Source organism: Ranitomeya variabilis, chromosome 5 (genome assembly GCF_051348905.1).
Source record: "Ranitomeya variabilis isolate aRanVar5 chromosome 5, aRanVar5.hap1, whole genome shotgun sequence".
NCBI lineage: Eukaryota > Metazoa > Chordata > Amphibia > Anura > Dendrobatidae > Ranitomeya > Ranitomeya variabilis.
The window spans coordinates 486,980,679-487,003,519 of NC_135236.1; positions in this window are offsets into that span (position 1 = coordinate 486,980,679).

The following is a 22,841-nucleotide window of genomic DNA, read 5'->3' on the forward strand; positions in this document are numbered from 1 at the left end:
CGTAATAGCGGCAGGTGAAATCGCGATTCACCCGCCGCTATTAACTAGTTAAATGCCGCTTTCAAACGCAGACAGCGGCATTTAACTGGAGCTTCCGGTCGGGCGGCCAGAAATGAGCGCATCGCCAACCCCGTCACATGATCGGAGGTCGGCGATGCATCAGAATAGTAACCATAGAGGTCCTTGAGACCTCTATGGTTACTGATTACCGGTAGCTGTGAGCGCCACCCTGTGGTCGGCGCTCACAGCACACCTGCATTTCTGCTGCATTGCAGCGATCTGATGATTGCTGCTATGTAGCAGAGCCGATCGGGTTGTGCCAGCTACTAGGCTATTGAAGCATGGCTAAAGTAAAAAAAAAAGTTAAAAAAATGTGAAAAAAATAAAAAAATATAAAAGTTTAAATCACCCCCCTTTTGCCCCAATCAAAATAAATCTATAAAAAAAAAAATGAAACCTACACATATTTGGTATCGCCGCATTCAGAATCACCCGATCTATCAATAAAAAAAAGCATTAACCTGATTGCTAAACGGCGTAGTGAGAAAAAAATTAAAAATGCCTGAATTACGTTTTTTTGGTCGCCGCAACATTGCATTAAAATGCAATAACGGGCGATCAAAAGAACGTATCTGCACCGAAATGGTATCATTAAAAACGCCAGCTCGGCACACAAAAAATAATCCCTCAACCAACCCTGGATCATGAAAAATGGACACGCTACGAGTATCGGAAAATGGCGCAATTTTTTTTTTTTTTAGCAAAGTTTGGAATTTTTTTTCACCACTTAGATCAAAAAGAACCTAGTCATGTTAGGTGTCTATGAACTCTTACTGACCTGGAGAATCATAATGGCAGGCCAGTTTTAGCATTTAGTGAACCTAGCAAAAAAGCCAAGCAAAAAACAAGTGTAGGATTGCACTTTTTTTGCAATTTCACCGCACTTGGAATTTTTTTCCCGTTTTCTAGTACACGACATGGTAAAACCAATGATGTCGTTCAAAAGTACAACTCGTCCCGCAAAAAATAAGCCCTCACATGGCCAAATTGACGGAACACGGAAAAACGGAAAATCCCAAGGTTAATGTCAAAGATTAGGACTGTTTATTCCCTACACCAGGTAACCAAAGCAAGTTACATACAGTTTTCTATCCTACAATTCTTATAATCTTTTTTATTGAAAATTAAATGTGTTTCTTTAGTAGTGTAACTAGCTTCAAGACTACAGCAATTTTATCACCCCTATCATAGGCACATGTAAGAAGAATCCATTGGTGAAGTCTCCGATCTGGTACTGCCACTGGTTTCCAGAATGAACAGATGCTTAGGCTACTTTCACAGTAGCGTCGTACGACGCACGTCGCAATGCGTTGTTTTGGAGAAAAAACGCATCCTGCAAAATTGCCTGCAGGATGCGTTTTTTCTCCATACACTTGCATTAGCGACGCATTGCGACGGATTGCCACACGTTGCATCCGTCATGCGACGGATGCGTCGTGTTGTGGCAGACCGTCGGCACAAAAAAAGTTACATGTAACATTTTTGGTGCGTCGTGTTCGCCATTTCCGACCGCGCATGCGCGTCCGGAACTCCGCCCCCTCCTCCCTGGACATCAAAATGGGGCAGCGGATGTGTTGTAAAACTGCATCCGCTGCCCCCGTTGTGGTTTTTTTTCACAGTATGCGTCGGTACGTCGGCACAACGCATTGCGACGTGCGTCGTACGACGCTAGTGTGAAAGTAGCCTTAGTGTGTTGAAATCCCTTCCGTATTGCTCAGACCTTTCTGGCAATCTAACATGACATGCTGTCATTTATTTGAATGCCTTTGCTTAGAATATTTAGCTTGTAAGTAACAGAAAGGTGTGGGTAGTGCCAAAGGGTTAATGCACTGTATAGAGTCTATTTTATTACAGCGGTATTCTGTAATTTTCTAAAATATCAAATATCAAACGGTTGTATTTTTTCTATTCCTTACTTGGATATTTGTTGTTATTAGTTCTAATAGTTTTATTGCTCTATTGATTTTACCTCCAGTACATTCATTTACAACAAATCCTGGATAAAATAAATGCAATTTATCAGTTCTACTGGACTGGAAGAAACTGTTTATGGCTTTTCTAAACTTTAATTTGCTTATGAATTATTTATCGTCAGGAAGAATTATGACCACCTATGTGCGATAGCTTCAGTTTGGTTTTTTTTACTATGTTGATGGTTTAGTATATGGATTTTAGTTTTCTAAGCACCCTTTTGTGGAGACATTTGATTCCAGACTGCCACTGGATCCTTGATTTGGCAAGCAGTTCAATGCCTCTTGGTCAACTTCATCGTTCTCCACGATGTTCTGGGCATCCCAAAGGACCAATTCCTGAATCAAATCTGACCATGTGTTGGTGGCCCGGCATTTGATGCTTCGAAGCTGGCACAACTCCTGTAGTTACATTTCTGTTGAGCCAACCTAGTGGAGTTGGACATGGTGGCGTCCTAGACCTGCTGTGTATGCCTCACCTATTGTCTGATAGGACTGTCTATCTGCCTCCCTGGTTGTGGAGCCCTTAAAAGGTGTCTACAAACACCAGTCCCCTGCAGCTCCCCCAGATCTGGCAGGCTGAGTAGTATCCCACCGCTGCCACCAAGTGTGAAGACACGAAGGTAAGTGGGTGCTCTCATCCACTGGCCTGGCTGTCATTAGAAAGACCACATAGATCAGGGCTCATCCCACTGAATGCACTCACTCCTTCCCTGTGGGCAGAATACTACTCAGATAACAGTGTGATAGTAACACAATGAGGTTATTCTTTATTGGGTCAATAACATAATAGCATAATAGCAAGTACATAAGATGGTGCAAATGACAGAGTCTGACCGTTCCACTACCTCGCAGGGAATTAGAACATCTGCGACTTTGGTGCTTCCAGGGCAAACTACCCCAACAAGTAGCACCCCGATTCTGGCGGGCACCCATAGAGAGGAGGTAGGGGTAAGCTTATTAAGCTGATAGAGTCCATTGAGGTATGTGGCCAGGTGTCCTGATTGTCCCAACCTGGGATCTCCAAATGTCTCCATGGGTTCAGTGATGGTCACTAGAGCAACTTTGTATTCTACCGGTTGGAGCCATGTTGTCTTGGCTGCTGTTCTATAGAGTCTCTGTCCTTCAGGGCATTATCCACACTTTTGGGGGGGAAGATATAATCCCTCATTGTTTGAGTGTTCAAGTTAACTTGCATACTTTGATCTTTAATGTTTGCAGAGCAACAAGCTAGGAGCGTTGCAGCCTGCAGTTGTCAGTTTTGCCTGGCTGGTAATCAAAAATACAGGGGAACTCCACGTCATTTTTTTTTTGGGGGGATCCCCCATTTTTATAACCATGAAAGGCTAAGTCTACAGCTGTGAACTGATATTAATAGCCTGGGAACCTTTATGAATATTGTCTCTTTCCCAGAATGTTAAAATCAGCTCCCAGCCGTCAGCTTTCCAACAGCTGTTTATGAAAATTATGAGGGACCACGCTTCATTTTTTTCATTTATTTATTTATTTACTAGTACGGTAAAATACACACCCAAGGTAACCTTAGTTAACAGCCTTCAGGTGTTCCAGCAGCTGAAAACTTCAGTAACCTTAAAATGTCCCTCATAATTTCATATGATGTTTCAGGGCCTCACAGCTGTCAGGAGACCCAATAGCTCTGAACTCTGGTAACATGAAAGGTTACCTGAGTACAAGCCACCGGGTCTCATTGTAGCTTCAGTGCCGGACTGTTGAATGCCAGAGTGCCGATTGCTGGATTTATGGCGGTTCATCAGACCGGCACTGGCACTGGCACTAGCAAAGCAAGAGAAACAGATACTATGAACTCAGGTGACCTTGCTGTTCTTGTTGACAATTAAAATAATTGAAAATAAAAACGCATGGGGGTCCCCCATAATTTTCATAATCAACAGAGGGAAAGCCGACAGCTGGTGGCTGATGATAATATTCTGGGAATAAGACAATATTCATAAAGGTTCCCAAGTGATTAATATCAGCTCACAGCTGTATACTTAACTTTCCTGGTTACTAAAATGGGGGACCCCTCCAAAAAAATGATTTAGGGTCCTCCTATATTTAATAACCAGCAAAGGTTAGGCAGGCAGCTGCAGGCTGATATTAATAGCCAAGGAAGAGGCAATGAATATTGGTGCCTCCCAGACTAAAAACATCAGCTCTCAGCAGCCCCAAAAATGGTGCATCCATGAGATGCATCAAATCTGGCACTCTTCCTCGCTCTTCCCACCTGACCTGGTGCAGGTGGCAAGTGGGGTGATAGTTGGGGGGGTTGATATCAGCTTTATATGGTCAGGTGACATGAAGCCCAGTGGTTAGTAATGGAGAGGCGTCTATAAGACGCCCCATTACTAACTCCATAGTCATATGGTATAAAAAAAAAACACACCCAGAAAAAGTCCTTTAATTGAAAGAGTGGCACAGACTCCTTTAATCTAAATTAAACCATACTTATGTCATCACCCAGTCCACAGAAGCCATGGTCTCCTGTAAGAGAATTAAAATAATAAACAACAGTATTCCTCACCTGTCCGCAGAGACAATAATAATCCATTTGTCCCATGACGGGTCTAGCTCTGCTACATTTAGATGGTAAGTTGCATTGTGTCATGATGAGACTATAAAGCCTGCCATCCAGCAGAGACACTGTGTATGACAGTGCGACAAACACCTGGTGTTCAGGGGGCCAAACCTGAACAGTAACATGGACGTCCTGCGAAGTCCGTGTTCGGTGTCTGTACCCAAACAGTAGGTGTTAGGTAAGGATGCCGAACTTTACTGTTTGGGTTCACCCGTCTCTAATTGTAAGCACTTATGTGGGAAGGCCACTCCACTATTTGTCTCGGTGTCTATAAATGTTTTTATTACTTTCCATTACTTGTCTATTTTGAATAATATTGAGTGTTATATTGAATATACATTTTTTAGATGATGTGAAAGAGAATAAACTAGTTCCAGATACAATATATCAGAACAGAGGAGCATAGAATTTACCAAGTAATGTTGGGAACAGACTGATATTTATACAGGTGAGTGGTACGTGCACGCCTCAACATTGAACTTGCAAAACTATGTTGGCAAACCCATGAAGAGGCATTCATGAGGGAACATCACTCTGGTCCTACTCCTGGGATTATGGTTTGGGGTGGCATAATGTACCATAGCCAGACCCTTTTAGTCTTCATTCAAGCTACACTATCAACTCGTTACATTGATTTAGCTTTAGAACCACTGGTGCAGTCATTTCAGCAAAGTGTCCCAGGAGTCATTTTTCAACAGGAGGACACAAGGCCAAATGTTGCTCATGGCCTAAATGTGCTACCAAAATCTGCAGTGTCTCCGGAATTGTCGCAAATCTGTCATTGGTCAACTGCAAAGAGAGCTGCCAGCAGTGGATTTTGATAATTTGCATGCTCAAGTGTATTCACAATGGCAGAACATTCCTCAGAAAATCATTAATAACCTTGTGCTTGTATTTCTGTGTGTGGCGCCCAAACTCCATTCTGAATAAATAAAGATGTTTTGAACCTTTTTTTCCACTTTTTTCTTCAGCATTGTTATATTATTAACATGTTTATCAATCCTGTGATTTCCATAATTCCACGACTTTTCCTTCTTGGTGTTTTAATTTCAATGCTGAGTAGTGTATATTCCATTCTCTGACTGAAATAAAAATACATGTACGCAGATGTGTTATGCCGTGGGTATGGACTTTTGTCTCCCAGATCTTGGAAGTAAAGGTTCACCTTTTAAAAGGACAAGATGATCATATACATGAATTATAGCTTCAGAAGGGTCAATGCTTCCATCATAAATCTGTCCTCACATCTTCCAGTTTTCTAGAGCTCTGATGTACAATAGGAATAATGTAATAGGAAAAAAGCAATAAACTACGCCCCAGACAGCAATAACCTCAGGTGGCAGTCTGAGGTCATCAGGGGATTTGTTTCTGAAATAACATTTGACTTTGCTTACATTGCAGCTATTTGCCTGCATTACTAATCAGATATTGTAGGATATATGTAGAACAACATTTAAACACACATCGGTGATTTATCTGTGGTTAATGCCAGATTTCTACCAGATTCATCTGAACACTATTTATACAAACACCATATTTAAGTTGTGAAGTTTATTGAGTTTTCATGACATTAGTTTTTCTGTAAATAGTTTATTGTGTTATTTTCATGAAGATGGAAACATAAACTTCAAGGGGTGCTGATGTAGAGAGATGGAAATGCTGCCCATGTTCCCCTTGAAGAATATAAGAATATGTGTATTGTTGATGTGTAATGTGAACTCTGAAATGAGTTATGGTGTTGGGATTGTATTCTGCCCAGCAACAGATAATTTACTGGGACAGTTATAGTTAATGGTTGGTAATATATAAAAATAGAAGGTCCCAGCAATCATGTTAGTTAGCGCTCTTTACTAGTGTTGAGCGATACCTTCCGATATCGGAAAGTATCGGTATCGGATTGGATCGGCCGATATTCAAAAAATATCGGATATCGCAGATACCGATACCCGATACCAATGCAAGTCAATGGGACCAAAATATCGGAATTAAAATAAACCCTTTCTTTCCTTGTAGGTTCATTCTACATGAAGGAAAACAACTAAGAATAATGTAGGATGTTTTGGGGGAGGTAGTGGAGACATTAAAGGCATAGAGGTTTAGCCCAATCACATAGAATAGCAGGAATTTTATTTTATTTTTTTAAGACGTTCAGAGTTACAAAGATATTGACTATGTTAAGATTTTTTTTATTTTGTCAGATATTGATGTTTCACTACTTCCCCGCCCTTCACCTTTTTTACTTCTCCCACACTTTCTTCTTCATCATCCTCAGCAGCAGCATCTTTGACATCAACTTCTTCTTCACCTTATTCATCTTCTTCTTCATCTTCTACCTATTATTTTTTTTTGTTACATTCTTCATATTCTTTTTATTCAACTATTATTCTTCTTCATATTCTACTTCTTCATCATATTCTTATTTGTGACAGGCATTCCTGTAGTTCTTATCTATAAAAGTTTGAAGATTACACCTTCCGTTCTGCCTGTCACAAAAGAGTAACAACAGGATTTGTCCGCGTTCAGTTTGGCCTGCAGCAGCAGGCTTTATCCAGGGGCACCACGAGGAGGAACGGACTCACCCCCATACACTGCTTAGTCTTCTTCTGCTTATAATTTAGATAATATCTTTTGCTCTGATGTTTAGTGTTATGCTTAATGTTCTTCTGCTCTTTGTTCTGCAGCCTCTTTTTCTTCTGCTTCTTGGTCTTCCGGGTCGTCGTCTTTAGGGTCTTGAACTTGGAAATGTAGCAGAAGGTACAAAAAGGCTGAGAAAATGCCGAGAACCAGCTGATGGAACTGGAACTCGGATGGCTACCCGAAGGTCCAAGAGCCAATGGAACTACCGAGGACCAGCTGACGTTACTGGAACCCGGTTACTAAGCAGGAGGTACCCCTGCCAGAAAGCACTACCAAGGACCCCCTGACATTGGTGGAACTCGGATAACAAGAAGGAGGCACCTAAGCCGAAGGCTCTGCCCGGAACCAGCTGACGGTACTGGAACCAGGATGGGGAGCATAAGGTTCAAGAGCAAAAGACACTGCCGAGAACCAGCTGACGGTACTGGAACCCGGGTGGGTAGCCGAAGGTCCAAGAGCCAATGGAACTACCGAGGACCAGCTGACGTTACTGGAACCCGGTTACTAAGCAGGAGGTGCCTGAAAGCACTACCAAGGAGCACCTGACGTTGGTGGAACTCGGATACCCAGAAGGAGGCACCTAAGCCAAAGGCTCTGCCCGGAACCAGCTGACGGTACTGGAACCAGGATGGGGACCTATTCAAGATTGTCTTCCTAGAGCCCCAACTAGCGGTGTTGGAGCAAAGGGTCAGCAGGGGGAGCAGAGTGTAGGCCGGATCCTGCACTGGAGGCAGCTTAGTGTCTGTTGTGTCTGCGTGGCATTTGCAGGACACGTTGCCGGCTACACAGCAGGGGAACAGCTGGCGTTGCTGAACTCCACTGACACATTGGCGGGTGTTTTTCTCTGTGTAGCCAGCACTACCGGGCACCAACTGGCGGTGTTAGAGCCCAGGGAATCCAGGAATAGGAGAGGAGCAGAGTGTAGGCTGAAGCCTGCACTGGAGGGAGGCAGCTTATTGTCTGTTGTGTCTGCGTGGCGTTTGCAGGACACGTTGCCAGCTACACAGCAGGGGAACAGCTGGCGTTACTGAACCCCACTGACACATTGGCGGGTGTTTTTCTCTGTGCAGCCAGCACTACCGGGCACCAACTGGCGGTGTTAGAGCCCAGGGAATCCAGGAGGAGGAGAGGAGCAGAGTGTAGGCCGAAGCCTGCACTGGAGGGAGGCAGCTTATTGTCTGTTGTGTCTGCGTGGCGTTTGCAGGACACGTTGCAAGCTACACAGTAGGGGAACAGCTGGCATTACTGAACCCCACTGACACATTGGCGGGTGTTTTTCTCTGTGCAGCCAGCACTACCGGGCACCAACTGGCGGTGTTAGAGCCCAGGGAATCCATGAGGAGGAGAGGAGCAGAGTGTAGGCCGAAGCCTGCACTGGAGGGAGGCAGCTTATTGTCTGTTGTGTCTGCGTGGCAGTTGCAGGACACGTTACCGGCTACACAGCAGGGGAACAGCTGGCGTTACTGAACCCCACTGACACATTGGCGGGTGTTTTTCTATGTGCAGCCAGCACTACCGGGCACCAACTGGCGGTGTTAGAGCCCAGGGAATCCACGAGGAGGAGAGGAGCAGAGTGTAGGCCGAAGCCTGCACTGGAGGCATTTGGAGGTCTGTTGTGTCTGCGTGGCATTTGCAGGACACGTTGCCGGCTACACAGCAGGGGAACAGCTGGCGTTACTGAACCCCACTGACACATTGGCGGGTGTTTTTCTCTGTGCAGCCAGCACTACCGGGCACCAACTGGCGGTGTTAGAGCCCAGGGAATCCAGGAGGAGGAGAGGAGCAGAGTGTAGGCCGAAGCCTGCACTGGAGGCAGTTTAATATCTGTTGTTTCTGCGTGGCGGTTGCAGGACACGTTACCGGCTACACAGCAGGGGAACAGCTGGCGTTGCTGAACCCCACTGACACATTGGCGGGTGTTTTTCTCTGTGCAGCCAGCACTACCGGGCACCAACTGGCGGTGTTAGAGCCCAGGGAATCCAGGAGGAGAAGAGGAGCAGAGTGTAGGCCGAAGTCTGCACTGGAGGGAGGCAGCTTATTGTCTGTTGTGTCTGCGTGGCGTTTGCAGGACACGTTGCCAGCTACATAGCAGGGGAACAGCTGGCGTTACTGAACCCCACTGACACATTGGCGGGTGTTTTTCTCTGTGCAGCCAGCACTACCAGGCACCAACTGGCGGTGTTAAAGCCCAGGGAATCCAGGAGGAGGAGAGGAGCAGAGTGTAGGCCGAAGCCTGCACTGGAGGCATTTGGAGGTCTGTTGTGTCTGCGTGGCGTTTGCAGGACACGTTGCCGGCTACACAGCAGGGGAACAGCTGGCATTACTGAACCCCACTGACACATTGGCGGGTGTTTTTCCCTCTGCAGCCAGCACTACCGGGCACCAACTGGTGGTGTTAGAGCCCAGGGAATCCAGGAGGAGGAGAGGAGCAGAGTGTAGGCCGAAGCCTGCACTGGAGGCAGTTTAATATCTGTTGTGTCTGCATGGCGGTTGCAGGACACGTTACCGGCTACACAGCAGGGGAACAGCTGGCGTTGCTGAACTCCACTGACACATTGGCGGGTGTTTTTCTCTGTGCAGCCAGCACTACCGGGCACCAACTGGCGGTGTTGGAGCCCAAGGAATCCAGGAGGAGGAGAGGAGCAGAGTGTAGGCCGAAGCCTGCACTGGAGGGAGGCAGCTTATTGTCTGTTGTGTCTGTGTGGCGTTTGCAGGACACATTGCCAGCTACACAGCAGGGGAACAGCTGGCGTTACTGAACCCCACTGACACATTGGCGGGTGTTTTTCTCTGTGCAGCCAGCACTACCGGGCACCAACTGGCGGTGTTGGAGCCCAGGGAATCCAGGAGGAGGAGAGGAGCAGAGTGTAGGCCGAAGCCTGCACTGGAGGCATTTGGAGGTCTGTTGTGTCTGCGTGGTGTTTGCAGGACACGTTGCCGGCTACACAGCAGGGGAACAGCTGGCGTTACTGAACCCCACTGACACATTGGCGGGTGTTTTTCTCTGTGCAGCCAGCACTACCGGGCACCAACTGGCGGTGTTGAAGCCCAGGGTCAGCAGGGGAAGCAGAGTGTAGGCCGAAGCCTAATTGGAGCAAATTGAAAGGGAACCTTTAAACCCCCCTCAGGTGTTACAAACTAGAATAGCCACCTTGTGCAGCAGTAATGCTGCACAAGTAAAAGATTGCTCTTTTAATTTTGTTCCTTGCACACGCTGAATGAAACACATTTAAAATTTAGCCCCTTATACCGTCAAACTGTCTTGGAGGCGGGACTTTCCTTCTTAATGAGACGCAGCACAGCTGTCAAAAATACCACCTTGGTGCTGGGCGCAGCCTCCTGAGCGTCGCTTTTTTCTGTCCCGGAGTCTGCTCTGTTGTGTTATCCCTTGGCCATGCGCTGTTATCGCTGCCCGTCTTCTGACATCATTTGATGTCAGCCGGTGCGGTCGCGCTGCCCATGAATCCCAGCCCCGCAGTGTCTTTTCATTTATTCACACTGCGGGGCTGGGATTCATGGCCTTGCGCAGTAAATATGTTCGCCTCTCACTCATGTCCTTACACCTGCTTCAGACTGTGCGGCGTCAGCTGATCCCTTATCGCATGCCACGGCCATGAAGCCGCACAGTCTGAAGAAGGTGGAAGGAGATGAGTTAGTGGCAAAGATATGCACCGCTCATGCCCATGAATCCCAGCCCCGTAGTGTCTTTTCATTTATTCACACTGCGGGCCTGGGATTAATGGCCTTGCGTAGTAAATATGTTCGCCTCTCACTCATGTCCTTACACCTGCTTCAGACTGTGCGGCGTCAGCTGATCCCTTATCGCATGCCACGGCCATGAAGCCGCACAGTCTGAAGAAGGCGGAAGGAGATGTTAGTGGCGAAGATATGCACCGCTCATGCCCATGAATCCCAGCCCCGTAGTGTCTTTTCATTTATTCACACTGCGGGCCTGGGATTCATGGCCTTGCGCAGTAAATATGTTCGCCTCTCACTCATGTCCTTACGCCTGCTACAGACTGTGCGGCGTCAGCTGATCCCTTATCGCATGCCACGGCCATGAAGCCGCACAGTCTGAAGAAGGCGGAAGGAGATGAGTGAGAGGCGAAGATATGCACTGCTCATGCCCATCAATCACACCCTCGCTGTCAAAATAAGTAAGACACTGAGGGGCGTTGTTTCGGGCAGGGCGGCCGCACAGACGCAGCCAGCCTGCCAACCAATGATGTTAGAAGACGGGCAGCGCTACCTGCGCATGGCCAAGGTTGAACATAGCAGCGCAGGGTCCGTGGCAGATTCAAACAATGCTGATGAGGCAGCGCATGGCACCAAGGGGGTTGCTGCGTGTCATTACAAAGGAAAGTCACACCTCAGGGACGGTTTAATGGTATCAGGGGACACATTTTATACGTGTTGAGTTTGACGTGTGCAAGGAGAATAACTTAATGAGCCACTTTGTTCAAATGCAGCATTACTGCTGTACAAGGTGGCTGTTATACATACAAATGCCTGGGTTGGCAGGTTCCCTTTAATTTCAGTTGTGGTGTCTGCTGTTGTGAATTTGCTTTTTGCTCCCTCTAGTGGTTACTAGTTTTTTGACTCTGGTTTTTCTGTCTTTCCTTTTATCCGCACCTGGGTCGTTAGTTAGGGGTGTTGCTATATAAGCTCTCTGGACCTTCAGTTCTATGCCTGGCAACGTAGTTATCAGAGCTAGTCTGCTGTGCTCTTGTCTACTGATCCTGGTTCCAGTTATACCAACTAAGTCTGCCTTTTGCTTTTTGCTATTTGTTTTGGTTTTGTATTTTTGTCCAGCTTGTTCCAAATCTATATCCTGACCTTTGCTGGAAGCTCTAGGGGGGCTGGTGTTCTCCCCCCGGACCGTTAGACGGTTCGGGGGTTCTTGAATTTCCAGTGTGGATTTTGATAGGGTTTTTGTTGACCATATAAGTTACCTTTCTTATTCTGCTATCAGTAAGCGGGCCTCTCTGTGCTAAACCTGATTCATTTCTGTGTTTGTCATTTCCTCTTACCTCACCGTCATTATTTGTGGGGGGCTTCTATCCAGCTTTGGGGTCCCCTTCTCTGGAGGCAAGAAAGGTCTTTGTTTTCCTCTACTAGGGGTAGCTAGATTCTCCGGCTGGCGCGTGTCATCTAGAATCAACGTAGGAATGATCCCCGGCTACTTCTAGTGTTGGCGTTAGGAGTAGATATATGGTCAACCCAGTTACCACTGCCCTATGAGCTGGATTTTTGTATTCTGCAGACTTCCACGTTCCTCTGAGACCCTCGCCATTGGGGTCATAACAGTTTGCCAGGCCAGTATTAAATGTTTTATGCATTGCAGAAGAGGGATTATAAGAAAGAAGATTCTGAGTTTTTTTTTTTTTTTTTTTTTCTTCTTCCCCTTTACCTCAGAGTGGCTATGCTTGCTGCAGACATGAATGTCCAGACCTTGATTACAAGTGTGGACCAGCTGGCTACTCGTGTGCAGGGCATACAAGACTATGTTATCAGAAATCCTAGGTCAGAACCTAAAATACCGATTCCTGAACTGTTTTCCGGAGACAGGTTTAAGTTTAGGAATTTCATGAATAATTGTAAATTGTTTTTGTCCCTGAGACCCCGTTCATCTGGAGACTCTGCTCAGCAAGTAAAAATTGTTATTTCGTTCTTACGGGGCGACCCTCAGGATTGGGCTTTTTCGCTGGCGCCAGGAGATCCGGCATTGGCTGATATTGATGCGTTTTTTCTGGCGCTCGGTTTACTTTATGAGGAACCCAATCTTGAGATTCAGGCAGAAAAGGCCTTGCTGGCTATGTCTCAGGGGCAGGACGAGGCTGAAGTGTATTGCCAAAAATTTCGGAAATGGTCCGTGCTGACACATTGGAACGAGTGTGCACTGGCCGCTAATTTTAGAAATGGCCTTTCTGAAGCCATTAAGAATGTTATGGTGGGTTTTCCCATTCCCACAGGTCTGAATGATACTATGGCACTGGCTATTCAAATTGACCGGCGGTTGCGGGAGCGCAAAACCGCAAATTCCCTCATGGTGTTGTCTGAACAGACACCTAATTCGGTGCAATGTGATAGAAAAACCGCAAATTCCCTCATGGTGTTGTCTGAACAGACACCTGATTTAATGCAATGTGATAGAATCCTGACTAGAAATGAGCGGAAAATTCATAGACGCCGGAATGGCTTGTGCTACTACTGTGGTGATTCTACACATGTTATCTCAGCATGCTCTAAACGTATAGCTAAGGTTGTTAGTCCTGTCACCGTTGGTAATTTGCAACCTAAATTTATTCTGTCTGTAACTTTGATTTGCTCACTGTCGTCTTATCCTGTCATGGCGTTTGTAGATTCAGGTGCTGCCCTGAGTCTTATGGATCTGTCATTTGCTAAGCGCTGTGGTTTTACTCTTGAACCATTAGTTAATCCTATTCCTCTTAGGGGTATTGATGCTACGCCATTGGCAGCAAATAAACCGCAGTATTGGACACAGGTTACCATGTGCATGACTCCTGAACACCGCGAGGTGATACGTTTCCTGGTTTTACATAAAATGCATGATTTGGTGGTTTTAGGGCTGCCATGGTTACAGACCCATAATCCAGTCCTGGACTGGAAGGCTATGTCAGTCTCAAGTTGGGGCTGTCGTGGTATTCATGGGGATTCCCTGCCTGTGTCTATTGCTTCTTCTACGCCTTCGGAAGTTCCTGAGTATTTGTCTGATTATCAGGATGTCTTCAGTGAGTCTGAGTCCAGTGCACTGCCTCCTCATAGGGACTGTGACTGTGCTATAGATTTGATCCCAGGCAGTAAATTTCCTAAGGGAAGACTGTTTAATCTGTCGGTACCTGAACATACCGCTATGCGTTCATATATCAAGGAGTCTCTGGAGAAAGGACATATTCGTCCGTCTTCTTCCCCTCTTGGTGCGGGATTCTTTTTTGTGGCAAAAAAGGACGGATCTTTGAGGCCTTGTATTGATTATCGGCTTTTAAATAAGATCACTGTCAAATTTCAGTATCCTTTACCGCTGTTGTCTGACTTGTTTGCCCGGATTAAAGGTGCCAAGTGGTTCACCAAGATAGACCTTCGTGGTGCGTACAACCTTGTGCGCATTAAGCAAGGTGATGAATGGAAAACCGCATTCAATACGCCCGAGGGTCATTTTGAGTACTTGGTGATGCCTTTTGGGCTCTCCAATGCGCCTTCAGTTTTTCAGTCCTTTATGCATGACATTTTCCGGAAGTATCTGGATAAATTTTTGATTGTTTATCTGGATGATATTTTGGTTTTTTCTGAGAATTGGGATTCGCATGTGGAGCAGGTCAGGTTGGTCTTTAAAATTTTGCGTGAAAATTCTTTGTTTGTCAAGGGCTCAAAATGTCTCTTTGGTGTACAGAAGGTTCCCTTTTTGGGGTTCATTTTTTCCCCTTCTGCTGTGGAGATGGACCCAGTCAAGGTCCGAGCTATTCTTGATTGGACTCAGCCCTCGTCAGTTAAGAGTCTTCAGAAGTTCTTGGGTTTCGCTAACTTCTACCGTCGTTTTATCGCTAATTTTTCTAGCATTGTGAAACCTTTGACGGATATGACCAAGAAGGGCTCCGATGTAGCTAACTGGGCTCCTGCTGCCGTGGAGGCTTTCCAGGAGTTGAAACGCCGGTTTACTTCGGCGCCTGTTTTGTGCCAGCCCGATGTCTCACTTCCCTTTCAGGTTGAGGTGGATGCTTCAGAGATTGGAGCAGGGGCCGTTTTGTCGCAGAGAGGTCCTGGTTGCTCTGTTATGAAACCTTGTGCCTTTTTCTCTAGGAAGTTTTCGCCTGCCGAGCGAAATTATGATGTGGGCAATCGGGAGTTGTTGGCCATGAAATGGGCATTTGAGGAGTGGCGTCATTGGCTCGAGGGTGCTAAGCATCGTGTGGTGGTCTTGACTGATCACAAAAATCTGATGTATCTCGAGTCTGCTAAACGCCTTAATCCGAGACAGGCCCGCTGGTCATTGTTTTTCTCCCGCTTTGATTTTGTTGTCTCGTATTTACCAGGTTCAAAGAATGTGAAGGCCGATGCTCTTTCTAGGAGCTTTGTGCCTGATGCTCCTGAAGTCGCTGATCCTGTTGGTATTCTTAAAGATGGAGTTATCTTGTCAGCTATTTCTCCGGATCTGCGACGTGTGTTGCAGAGATTTCAGGCTGATAGGCCTGAGTCTTGTCCACCTGACAGACTGTTTGTCCCGGATAAGTGGACCAGCAGAGTCATTTCTGAGGTTCATTCCTCGGTGTTGGCAGGTCACCCGGGAATTTTTGGCACCAGAGATCTGGTGGCCAGGTCCTTTTGGTGGCCTTCCTTGTCAAGGGATGTGCGGTCATTTGTGCAGTCCTGTGGGACTTGTGCTCGAGCTAAGCCTTGCTGTTCTCGTGCCAGCGGTTTGCTCTTGCCCTTGCCTGTCCCGAAGAGACCTTGGACACATATCTCCATGGATTTCATTTCTGATCTTCCGCTGTCTCAGGGCATGTCCGTTATCTGGGTGATATGTGATCGCTTCTCCAAGATGGTCCATTTGGTTCCTTTGCCTAAGCTGCCTTCCTCTTCCGATCTGGTTCCTGTGTTTTTCCAGAACGTGGTTCGTTTGCACGGCATCCCTGAGAATATTGTGTCAGACAGAGGATCCCAGTTCGTTTCCAGGTTCTGGCGATCCTTTTGTAGTAGGATGGGCATTGATTTGTCGTTTTCGTCTGCTTTCCATCCTCAGACTAATGGACAGACGGAGCGAACCAATCAGACTTTGGAGGCTTATTTGAGGTGTTTTGTCTCTGCTGATCAGGACGATTGGGTGACATTCTTGCCGTTGGCTGAGTTTGCCCTTAATAATCGGGCTAGTTCCGCCACCTTGGTTTCGCCTTTTTTCTGCAACTCTGGTTTCCATCCTCGCTTTTCTTCGGGTCATGTGGAACCTTCTGACTGTCCTGGGGTGGATTCTGTGGTGGATAGGTTGCAGCGGATCTGGAATCATGTGGTGGACAACTTGAAGTTGTCACAGGAGAGGGCTCAGCGCTTTGCCAACCGCCGCCGCGGTGTGGGTCCCCGACTACGCGTTGGGGATTTGGTATGGCTTTCTTCCCGCTTTGTTCCTATGAAGGTCTCCTCTCCCAAATTTAAACCTCGTTTTATTGGGCCTTACAAGATATTGGAAATCCTTAATCCTGTATCTTTTCGTCTGGATCTTCCTGTGTCGTTTGCTATTCACAATGTATTTCATAGGTCCTTGTTGCGGCGGTACATTGTGCCTGTAGTTCCTTCTGCTGAGCCTCCTGCTCCGGTGTTGGTTGAGGGCGAGTTGGAGTACGTGGTGGAGAAGATCTTGGATTCTCGCCTCTCCAGGCGGAGGCTTCAGTACCTGGTTAAGTGGAAGGGCTATGGTCAGGAGGATAATTCCTGGGTGGTCGCCTCTGATGTTCATGCGGCCGATTTAGTTCGTGCCTTTCATGCCGCTCATCCTGATCGCCCTGGTGGTCGTGGTGAGGGTTCGGTGACCCCTCACTAAGGGGGGGGGTACTGTTGTGAATTTGCTTTTTGCTCCCTCTAGTGGTTACTAGTTTTTTGACTCTGGTTTTTCTGTCTTTCCTTTTATCCGCCCCTGGGTCGTTAGTTAGGGGTGTTGCTATATAAGCTCTCTGGACCTTCAGTTCTATGCCTGGCAACGTAGTTATCAGAGCTAGTCTGCTGTGCTCTTGTCTACTGATCCTGGTTCCAGTTATACCAGCTAAGTCTGCCTTTTGCTTTTTGCTATTTGTTTTGGTTTTGTATTTTTGTCCAGCTTGTTCCAAATCTATATCCTGACCTTTGCTGGAAGCTCTAGGGGGGCTGGTGTTCTCCCCCCGGACCGTTAGACGGTTCGGGGGTTCTTGAATTTCCAGTGTGGATTTTGATAGGGTTTTTGTTGACCATATAAGTTACCTTTCTTATTCTGCTATCAGTAAGCGGGCCTCTCTGTGCTAAACCTGATTCATTTCTGTGTTTGTCATTTCCTCTTACCTCACCGTCATTATTTGTGGGGGGCTTCTATCCAGCTTTGGGGTCCCCTTCTCTGGAGGCAAGAAAGGTCTTTGTTTTCCTCTACTAGGGGTAGCTAGATTCTCCGGCTGGCGCGTGTCATCTAGAATCAACGTAGGAATGATCCCCGGCTACTTCTAGTGTTGGCGTTAGGAGTAGATATATGGTCAACCCAGTTACCACTGCCCTATGAGCTGGATTTTTGTATTCTGCAGACTTCCACGTTCCTCTGAGACCCTCGCCATTGGGGTCATAACAGTCTGCGTGGCGTTTGCAGGACACGATGACAGCTACACAGCAGGGGAACAGCTGGCGTTACTGAACCCCACTGACACAGTGGCTAGTGTTTTTCTCTGTGCAGCCAGCACTTCCAAGCACCAACTGGCGGTGTTAGAGCCCAGGGACAGCAGGAGGAGCAGAGTGTAGGCCGAAGCCTGCACTGGAGGCAGTTTTAGGTCTGTTGTGTCTGCGTGGCGTTTGCAGGACACGATGCCGGCTACACAGCAGGGGAACAGCTGGCGTTACTGAACCCCACTGACACAGTGGCTAGTGTTTTTCTCTGTGCAGCCAGCACTTCCGAGCACCAACTGGCGGTGGTAGAGCCCAGGGACAGCAGGAGGAGCAGAGTGTAGGCCAAAGCCTGCACTGGAGGCAGTTTTAGGTCTGTTGTGTCTGCGTGGCGTTTGCAGGACACGTTGCTGGCTACACAGCAGGGGAACAGCTGGCGTTACTGAACCCCACTGACACAGTGGCTAGTGTTTTTCTCTGTGCAGCCAGCACTTCCGGGCAGCAACTGGCGGTGTTGAAGCCCAGGGACAGCAGGAGGAGCCGAGTGTAGGCTGAGGCCTACTTGTAGCAAGTATAAAGGGAACCTTTAACCCCCCCCAGGCGTTTGTAGCTGAAAGAGCCAACTTGTGCATCTCAAATGCTGCAAAAGGAAAAGGTGGCTCTTGTAATTATGCTCCTTGCAAACGCAGAACTAAACACTTATAAAATGTGTCCCCTGATACCGTGAAATCGTCCCAGAGGTGGGACTTTCCTTCGTGGTGGGATGCAGCACTGCCGTTATTCCTACCCCCTTGGCAGCGTGCGCCGCATCCTCAGCGTTGTTGGAATCTGTCACCGAGCCTGCGCTGTTATGTTCAACCTTGGTCATGCGCAGTTAGCGCTGCCCATCTTCTGACATCACTTGGTGTCAGGCGGGCTGTGCCTGTGCGGTCGCACTGCCCGGGATCCCACCTCGCTGTGTCGTCTAATGTAATCACACCACAGGCCTGGGATCCATGGGCATGCGCAGTGCATATCTTTGCCTCTCACTCACCTCCTTTCGGCTTCTTCAGACTGTGCGGCGTCACGGCCGTGGCATGCTATTAGGGATCAGCTGACGGCGCACAGTCTGAAGAACGTGGAGGGAGATGAGTAAGAGCCTGAGGTGAAGATATGCACTGCACATGCCCATGGGTCCCAGGCCCGCAGTATGATGAAATCAGAAGACACTGCGAGGCGGGATCTCGGGCAGCGCGGCCGCACAGGCCCAGTCCACCTGACACCAAATGATGTCAGAAGACGGGCAGCGCAAACAGCGCATGGCCAAGGTTGAACATAGCAGAGCAGGCTATAGGACAGATTAAAACAACGCTAAGGAGGTGGCGCAAGGTGCCAAGGGGGTAGGGATGACGGCTGTGCTGCGTTCCATTACGAAGGAAAGTCCCACCTCCGGGACGGTTTTACGGTATCAGTGGACACATTTTATAAGTGTTAAGTTCTGCGTGTGCAAGGAGCACAAGTAAAAGAACTACCTTTTCCTTGTGCAGCATAACTGATGCACAAGGTGGCTCTTTCAGTAACAAACGCCTAGGGGGGGGCAGGTTCCCTTACATTTCAGTTGTTGTGTCAGCATGGCGTTTGCAGGACACGTTGCCCGATACACAGCTGGGAATAAGCTGACGTTACTGAAACCCAATAACAGTGGGTCATGTGTTTTGACTGTGCAGACGGCACTTCTGAGCATCAACAGGCGTTGTTGGAGCCCAGGGATTACAGGTCAGGTGGTAGAAAGATGAACACAACAGGAGACCTGGATACTGTAGACACCCAATTATTTAATCAGGAAGAGGAGTGGCGAATTCCTGCGAGATCCAGGCCTTGTTCATTTTCAGAAAAGTAAGCCGGTCAACGTTATCGGAGGATAGTTGCATGCGACGGTCTGTTAGTACACCACCTGCGGCACTAAAGACGCGTTCCGATAATACACTAGCCGCAGGGCAAGCCAGCACCTCCAATGCATACTGGCTAAGCTCTGGCCATGTATCCAGCTTAGAGACCCAAAACTTGAAAGGAGAAGAGCCGTCTGGGAGTACAGTAAGAGGGCAAGACATGTAGTCTGTCACCATCTGACGGAACCGTTGCCTCCTGCTGACTGGAGCCGCCTGTGATGGTGTAGACATTTGTGGCGGGCACACAAAACTGTGCCACAGTTGGGCCATACTGGTCTTGGCACTGCTTCTGCTCCCTCTTTGTGCAGAGCCTCCTCCACTGCCTCGACGCACTGAGCTGCTTTGTAAAGCACTAGCAGCACTGCTCTCAGTTGGACTGGAGAAGATGATGGAATTCACCAGTGTGTCTTGGTACTCCCGCATTTTACGCTCCCGGTTCAATGGTGTGATGAGGCTTTGTAAGTTGTCCCGGTAGCGAGGATCGAGGAGGGTGTACACCCAATAATCAGCCATGTTGAGAATGTGGGTGATGCGGCGGTCGTTTCTCAGGCACTGCAGCATGTAATCAACCATGTGCTGCAGACTGCCAACTGGCCAAGAAACGCTGTCCCCTGCTTGAGGCGTGATCTCTGCCTGCTCTTCATCACCCCACCCTCGCTGTACACACTGACTACAGGACAATTGTGTAACTCCCTCCTCTGGACGGATGTCTTCCTCCTCATTTGACTCCTCTTCATCCTCCTCACAAAATGTCCCCTGCCTAGGCCTTTGTGAGGAACCACGTAGCGCTGACTGTCCAGAAGCTGATGGAAATGGTGACTCCTCATCCTCCACCTCTTCCACAACATCATCCCTTAGCGCTTGCAGTGTTTGTCAAAGCAGGCAGATAAGGGGGACAGTCATGCTGACTAGTGCATCATCTGCACTCGCCATCCGCGTGGAATAATCGAAGGGATGCAAAACCTGGCAGACGTCCTTCATAGTGGCCCATTCTGTGGTTGTGAAGTCTGAACGGCACGGAGTGCAACTTCTTTGCGCCTGATGCAGCTGGTACTCCATTACATAGCTTGCTGCTGCTCACACAACCGCTCCAACATATGTAATGTGGAATTCCACCTGGTGGGTAGGTCACATATGATGCAATGTTCCGGAAGGCGGAATCGGCGCTGCAGAGCTGCAATGCGCGATCTTGCCATGCTGGAACGCCGCAAGTGAGCACACTCTAGGTGGACCTTGTGCAGCAATGCATCAAGATCCGGATAGTCCCTCAACAAACTCTGCACGACCAAGTTGAGCACATGTGCCAGACATGGGATGTGAGTGAGGTTGCCTAGGCCCAGAGCTGCCACCAGATTTCGGCCATTGTCACACACTACCATGCCTGGCTGGAGATTCGCTGGCACAAACCACACGTCGCTCTCCTGCTTTATGGCATTCCAGATCTCCTGCGCTGTGTGGCTTCGATTCCCCAAAGAAACTAATTTCAAGATGGCCTGTTGACGTTTGGCCATGGCTGTGCTCATATCGGTCGTAACAGGTAAACGTTCATGGGTCCATGTGGTGGTGGACTGTGACGGCTCCTGCAGCGATGATTCTGAGGAACTTGTGTATGAGGAGGAGTCAATGCGTACAGACTGGATTCCTGCAATCCTTGGAGTTGGCAGAACACGTTCTGTGCCACTCGCACGATCTGTACCCGGCTCAACAACATTAACCCAATGGGCAGTGAGGGAAAGGTATCGCCCCTGTCCATGGTGACTGGTCCACGCATCGGTGGTGAGGTGGACCTTGCTACTGACGGCGTTCAGTAGCGCGTGTTTTATGTGTCCCTCCACATGCTTGTGCAGGGCAGGGACGGCTTGCCTGCTGAAATAAAAGCGGCTGGGCACGTTGTATTGTGGGACTGCCAATGCCATCAAGTTACGGAAGCTGTCAGTCTCCACCAGCCTGAATGAGAGCATTTCAAGGGACAGTAGTTTTGCAATGCAAGCATTCGGAGCCTGTGCTCGGGGGTGGTTTGCCGAGAATGGCCGCTTTTTCTCCCATGCCTGTGCTACCGATGGATGTAGACTGGGCTGGGACTGTGAGGATGACTGGGAACGTGGTGCTGTGGGTGGAATTACAGTGGGTCTCTGAACAACAGTGCCAGAGGTTCTTCCATGGCGTTACTGTGAGGAAGCCGAACCAGCTGTGTGTGAGCTGGAGGAAGAGGCAACAACACGAGCTGAAGAGGTGGTAGGTGCCGCTGTTGGTTGGCCTAGGTCTTCAGTGTGTTTTTGTAACTCCGCCGCGTGCCTGCTCCACACATGTTTCCACATATTTGTGGTATTGAGGTTGCTGACATTTTTCCCTCATTTGACTTTCTAATGACACACCGTGCATTTGACAAAGCAAAATGTCATCTGCAACTGTGTCAAAAAAGGACCAGGCACTGCAAGTCTTGGGAGCGCCCGTTTTGGCTTTTGGAAGAGACATGCTCCTAACGGGTGCCAAAGTGGAGGCTACAGGCTCCGCAGTCTTCCCCCTCCCTCTCCCTCTTTGGGCCGTTCGGGGAATCTCTTCCTCAGAGCTGCTCCCACCACCTTCCTGTACCTCACGGCATGATGGGTCCAGGACCTCATCATCTACACTACCCTCTTCCACCAACTGCTTCTCCTGGGTAGTCTCGGCAGCACAGTACGCACCAGAAAGTGGCACCTGGGTCTCATCATCAGCTGCGTACTGAGGTGTGCTGACCGGAGGCACTGGCCCACCCATCTCTTCAGAGTCAGAGAGACAAAGCTGTTGGGCATCACTGCATACTGCCTCTTCTTCCATTTCTCCAATGCTGCTTGGCTGGCCCCGTTTCCAAGCCAAGAGATTCAGAGAACAGAAGTAGAGACGGCTCCTGTCCTGGGCTCTCTGACTGCCTGGGCAATTTGGCAGGTGGTGAAGAGACAGATGGGTGCTCTTCAGTGCTCTGTGCCTGAGAGGATGTGGCACTAATTGAAGTCGATGCGTTAGCTGCCATCCATCCAACAACGGCTTCAATTTGGTCTTCATGCAGCAGCGGTGTACGGCGCTCTCCTACAAAGCTGCGCATGAAGGACTGTTCCCTGCTGAAACTGGGTGATGATGAGTCACCGGTGCCCGCAGCAGGCACATTATCCCCACGTCCTCTCCCAGCTCCGCGCCCACGTGCCTTACTCCCTGCCTTCTTCATCTTGGTTGACTGATAAAGATAAGCAGAAAAGTACTACTAAGGGCTTAGTGTGCTTATTCCTGAACAGCTCCTAACAGGTATAAGAAACACTGATTTTCTAG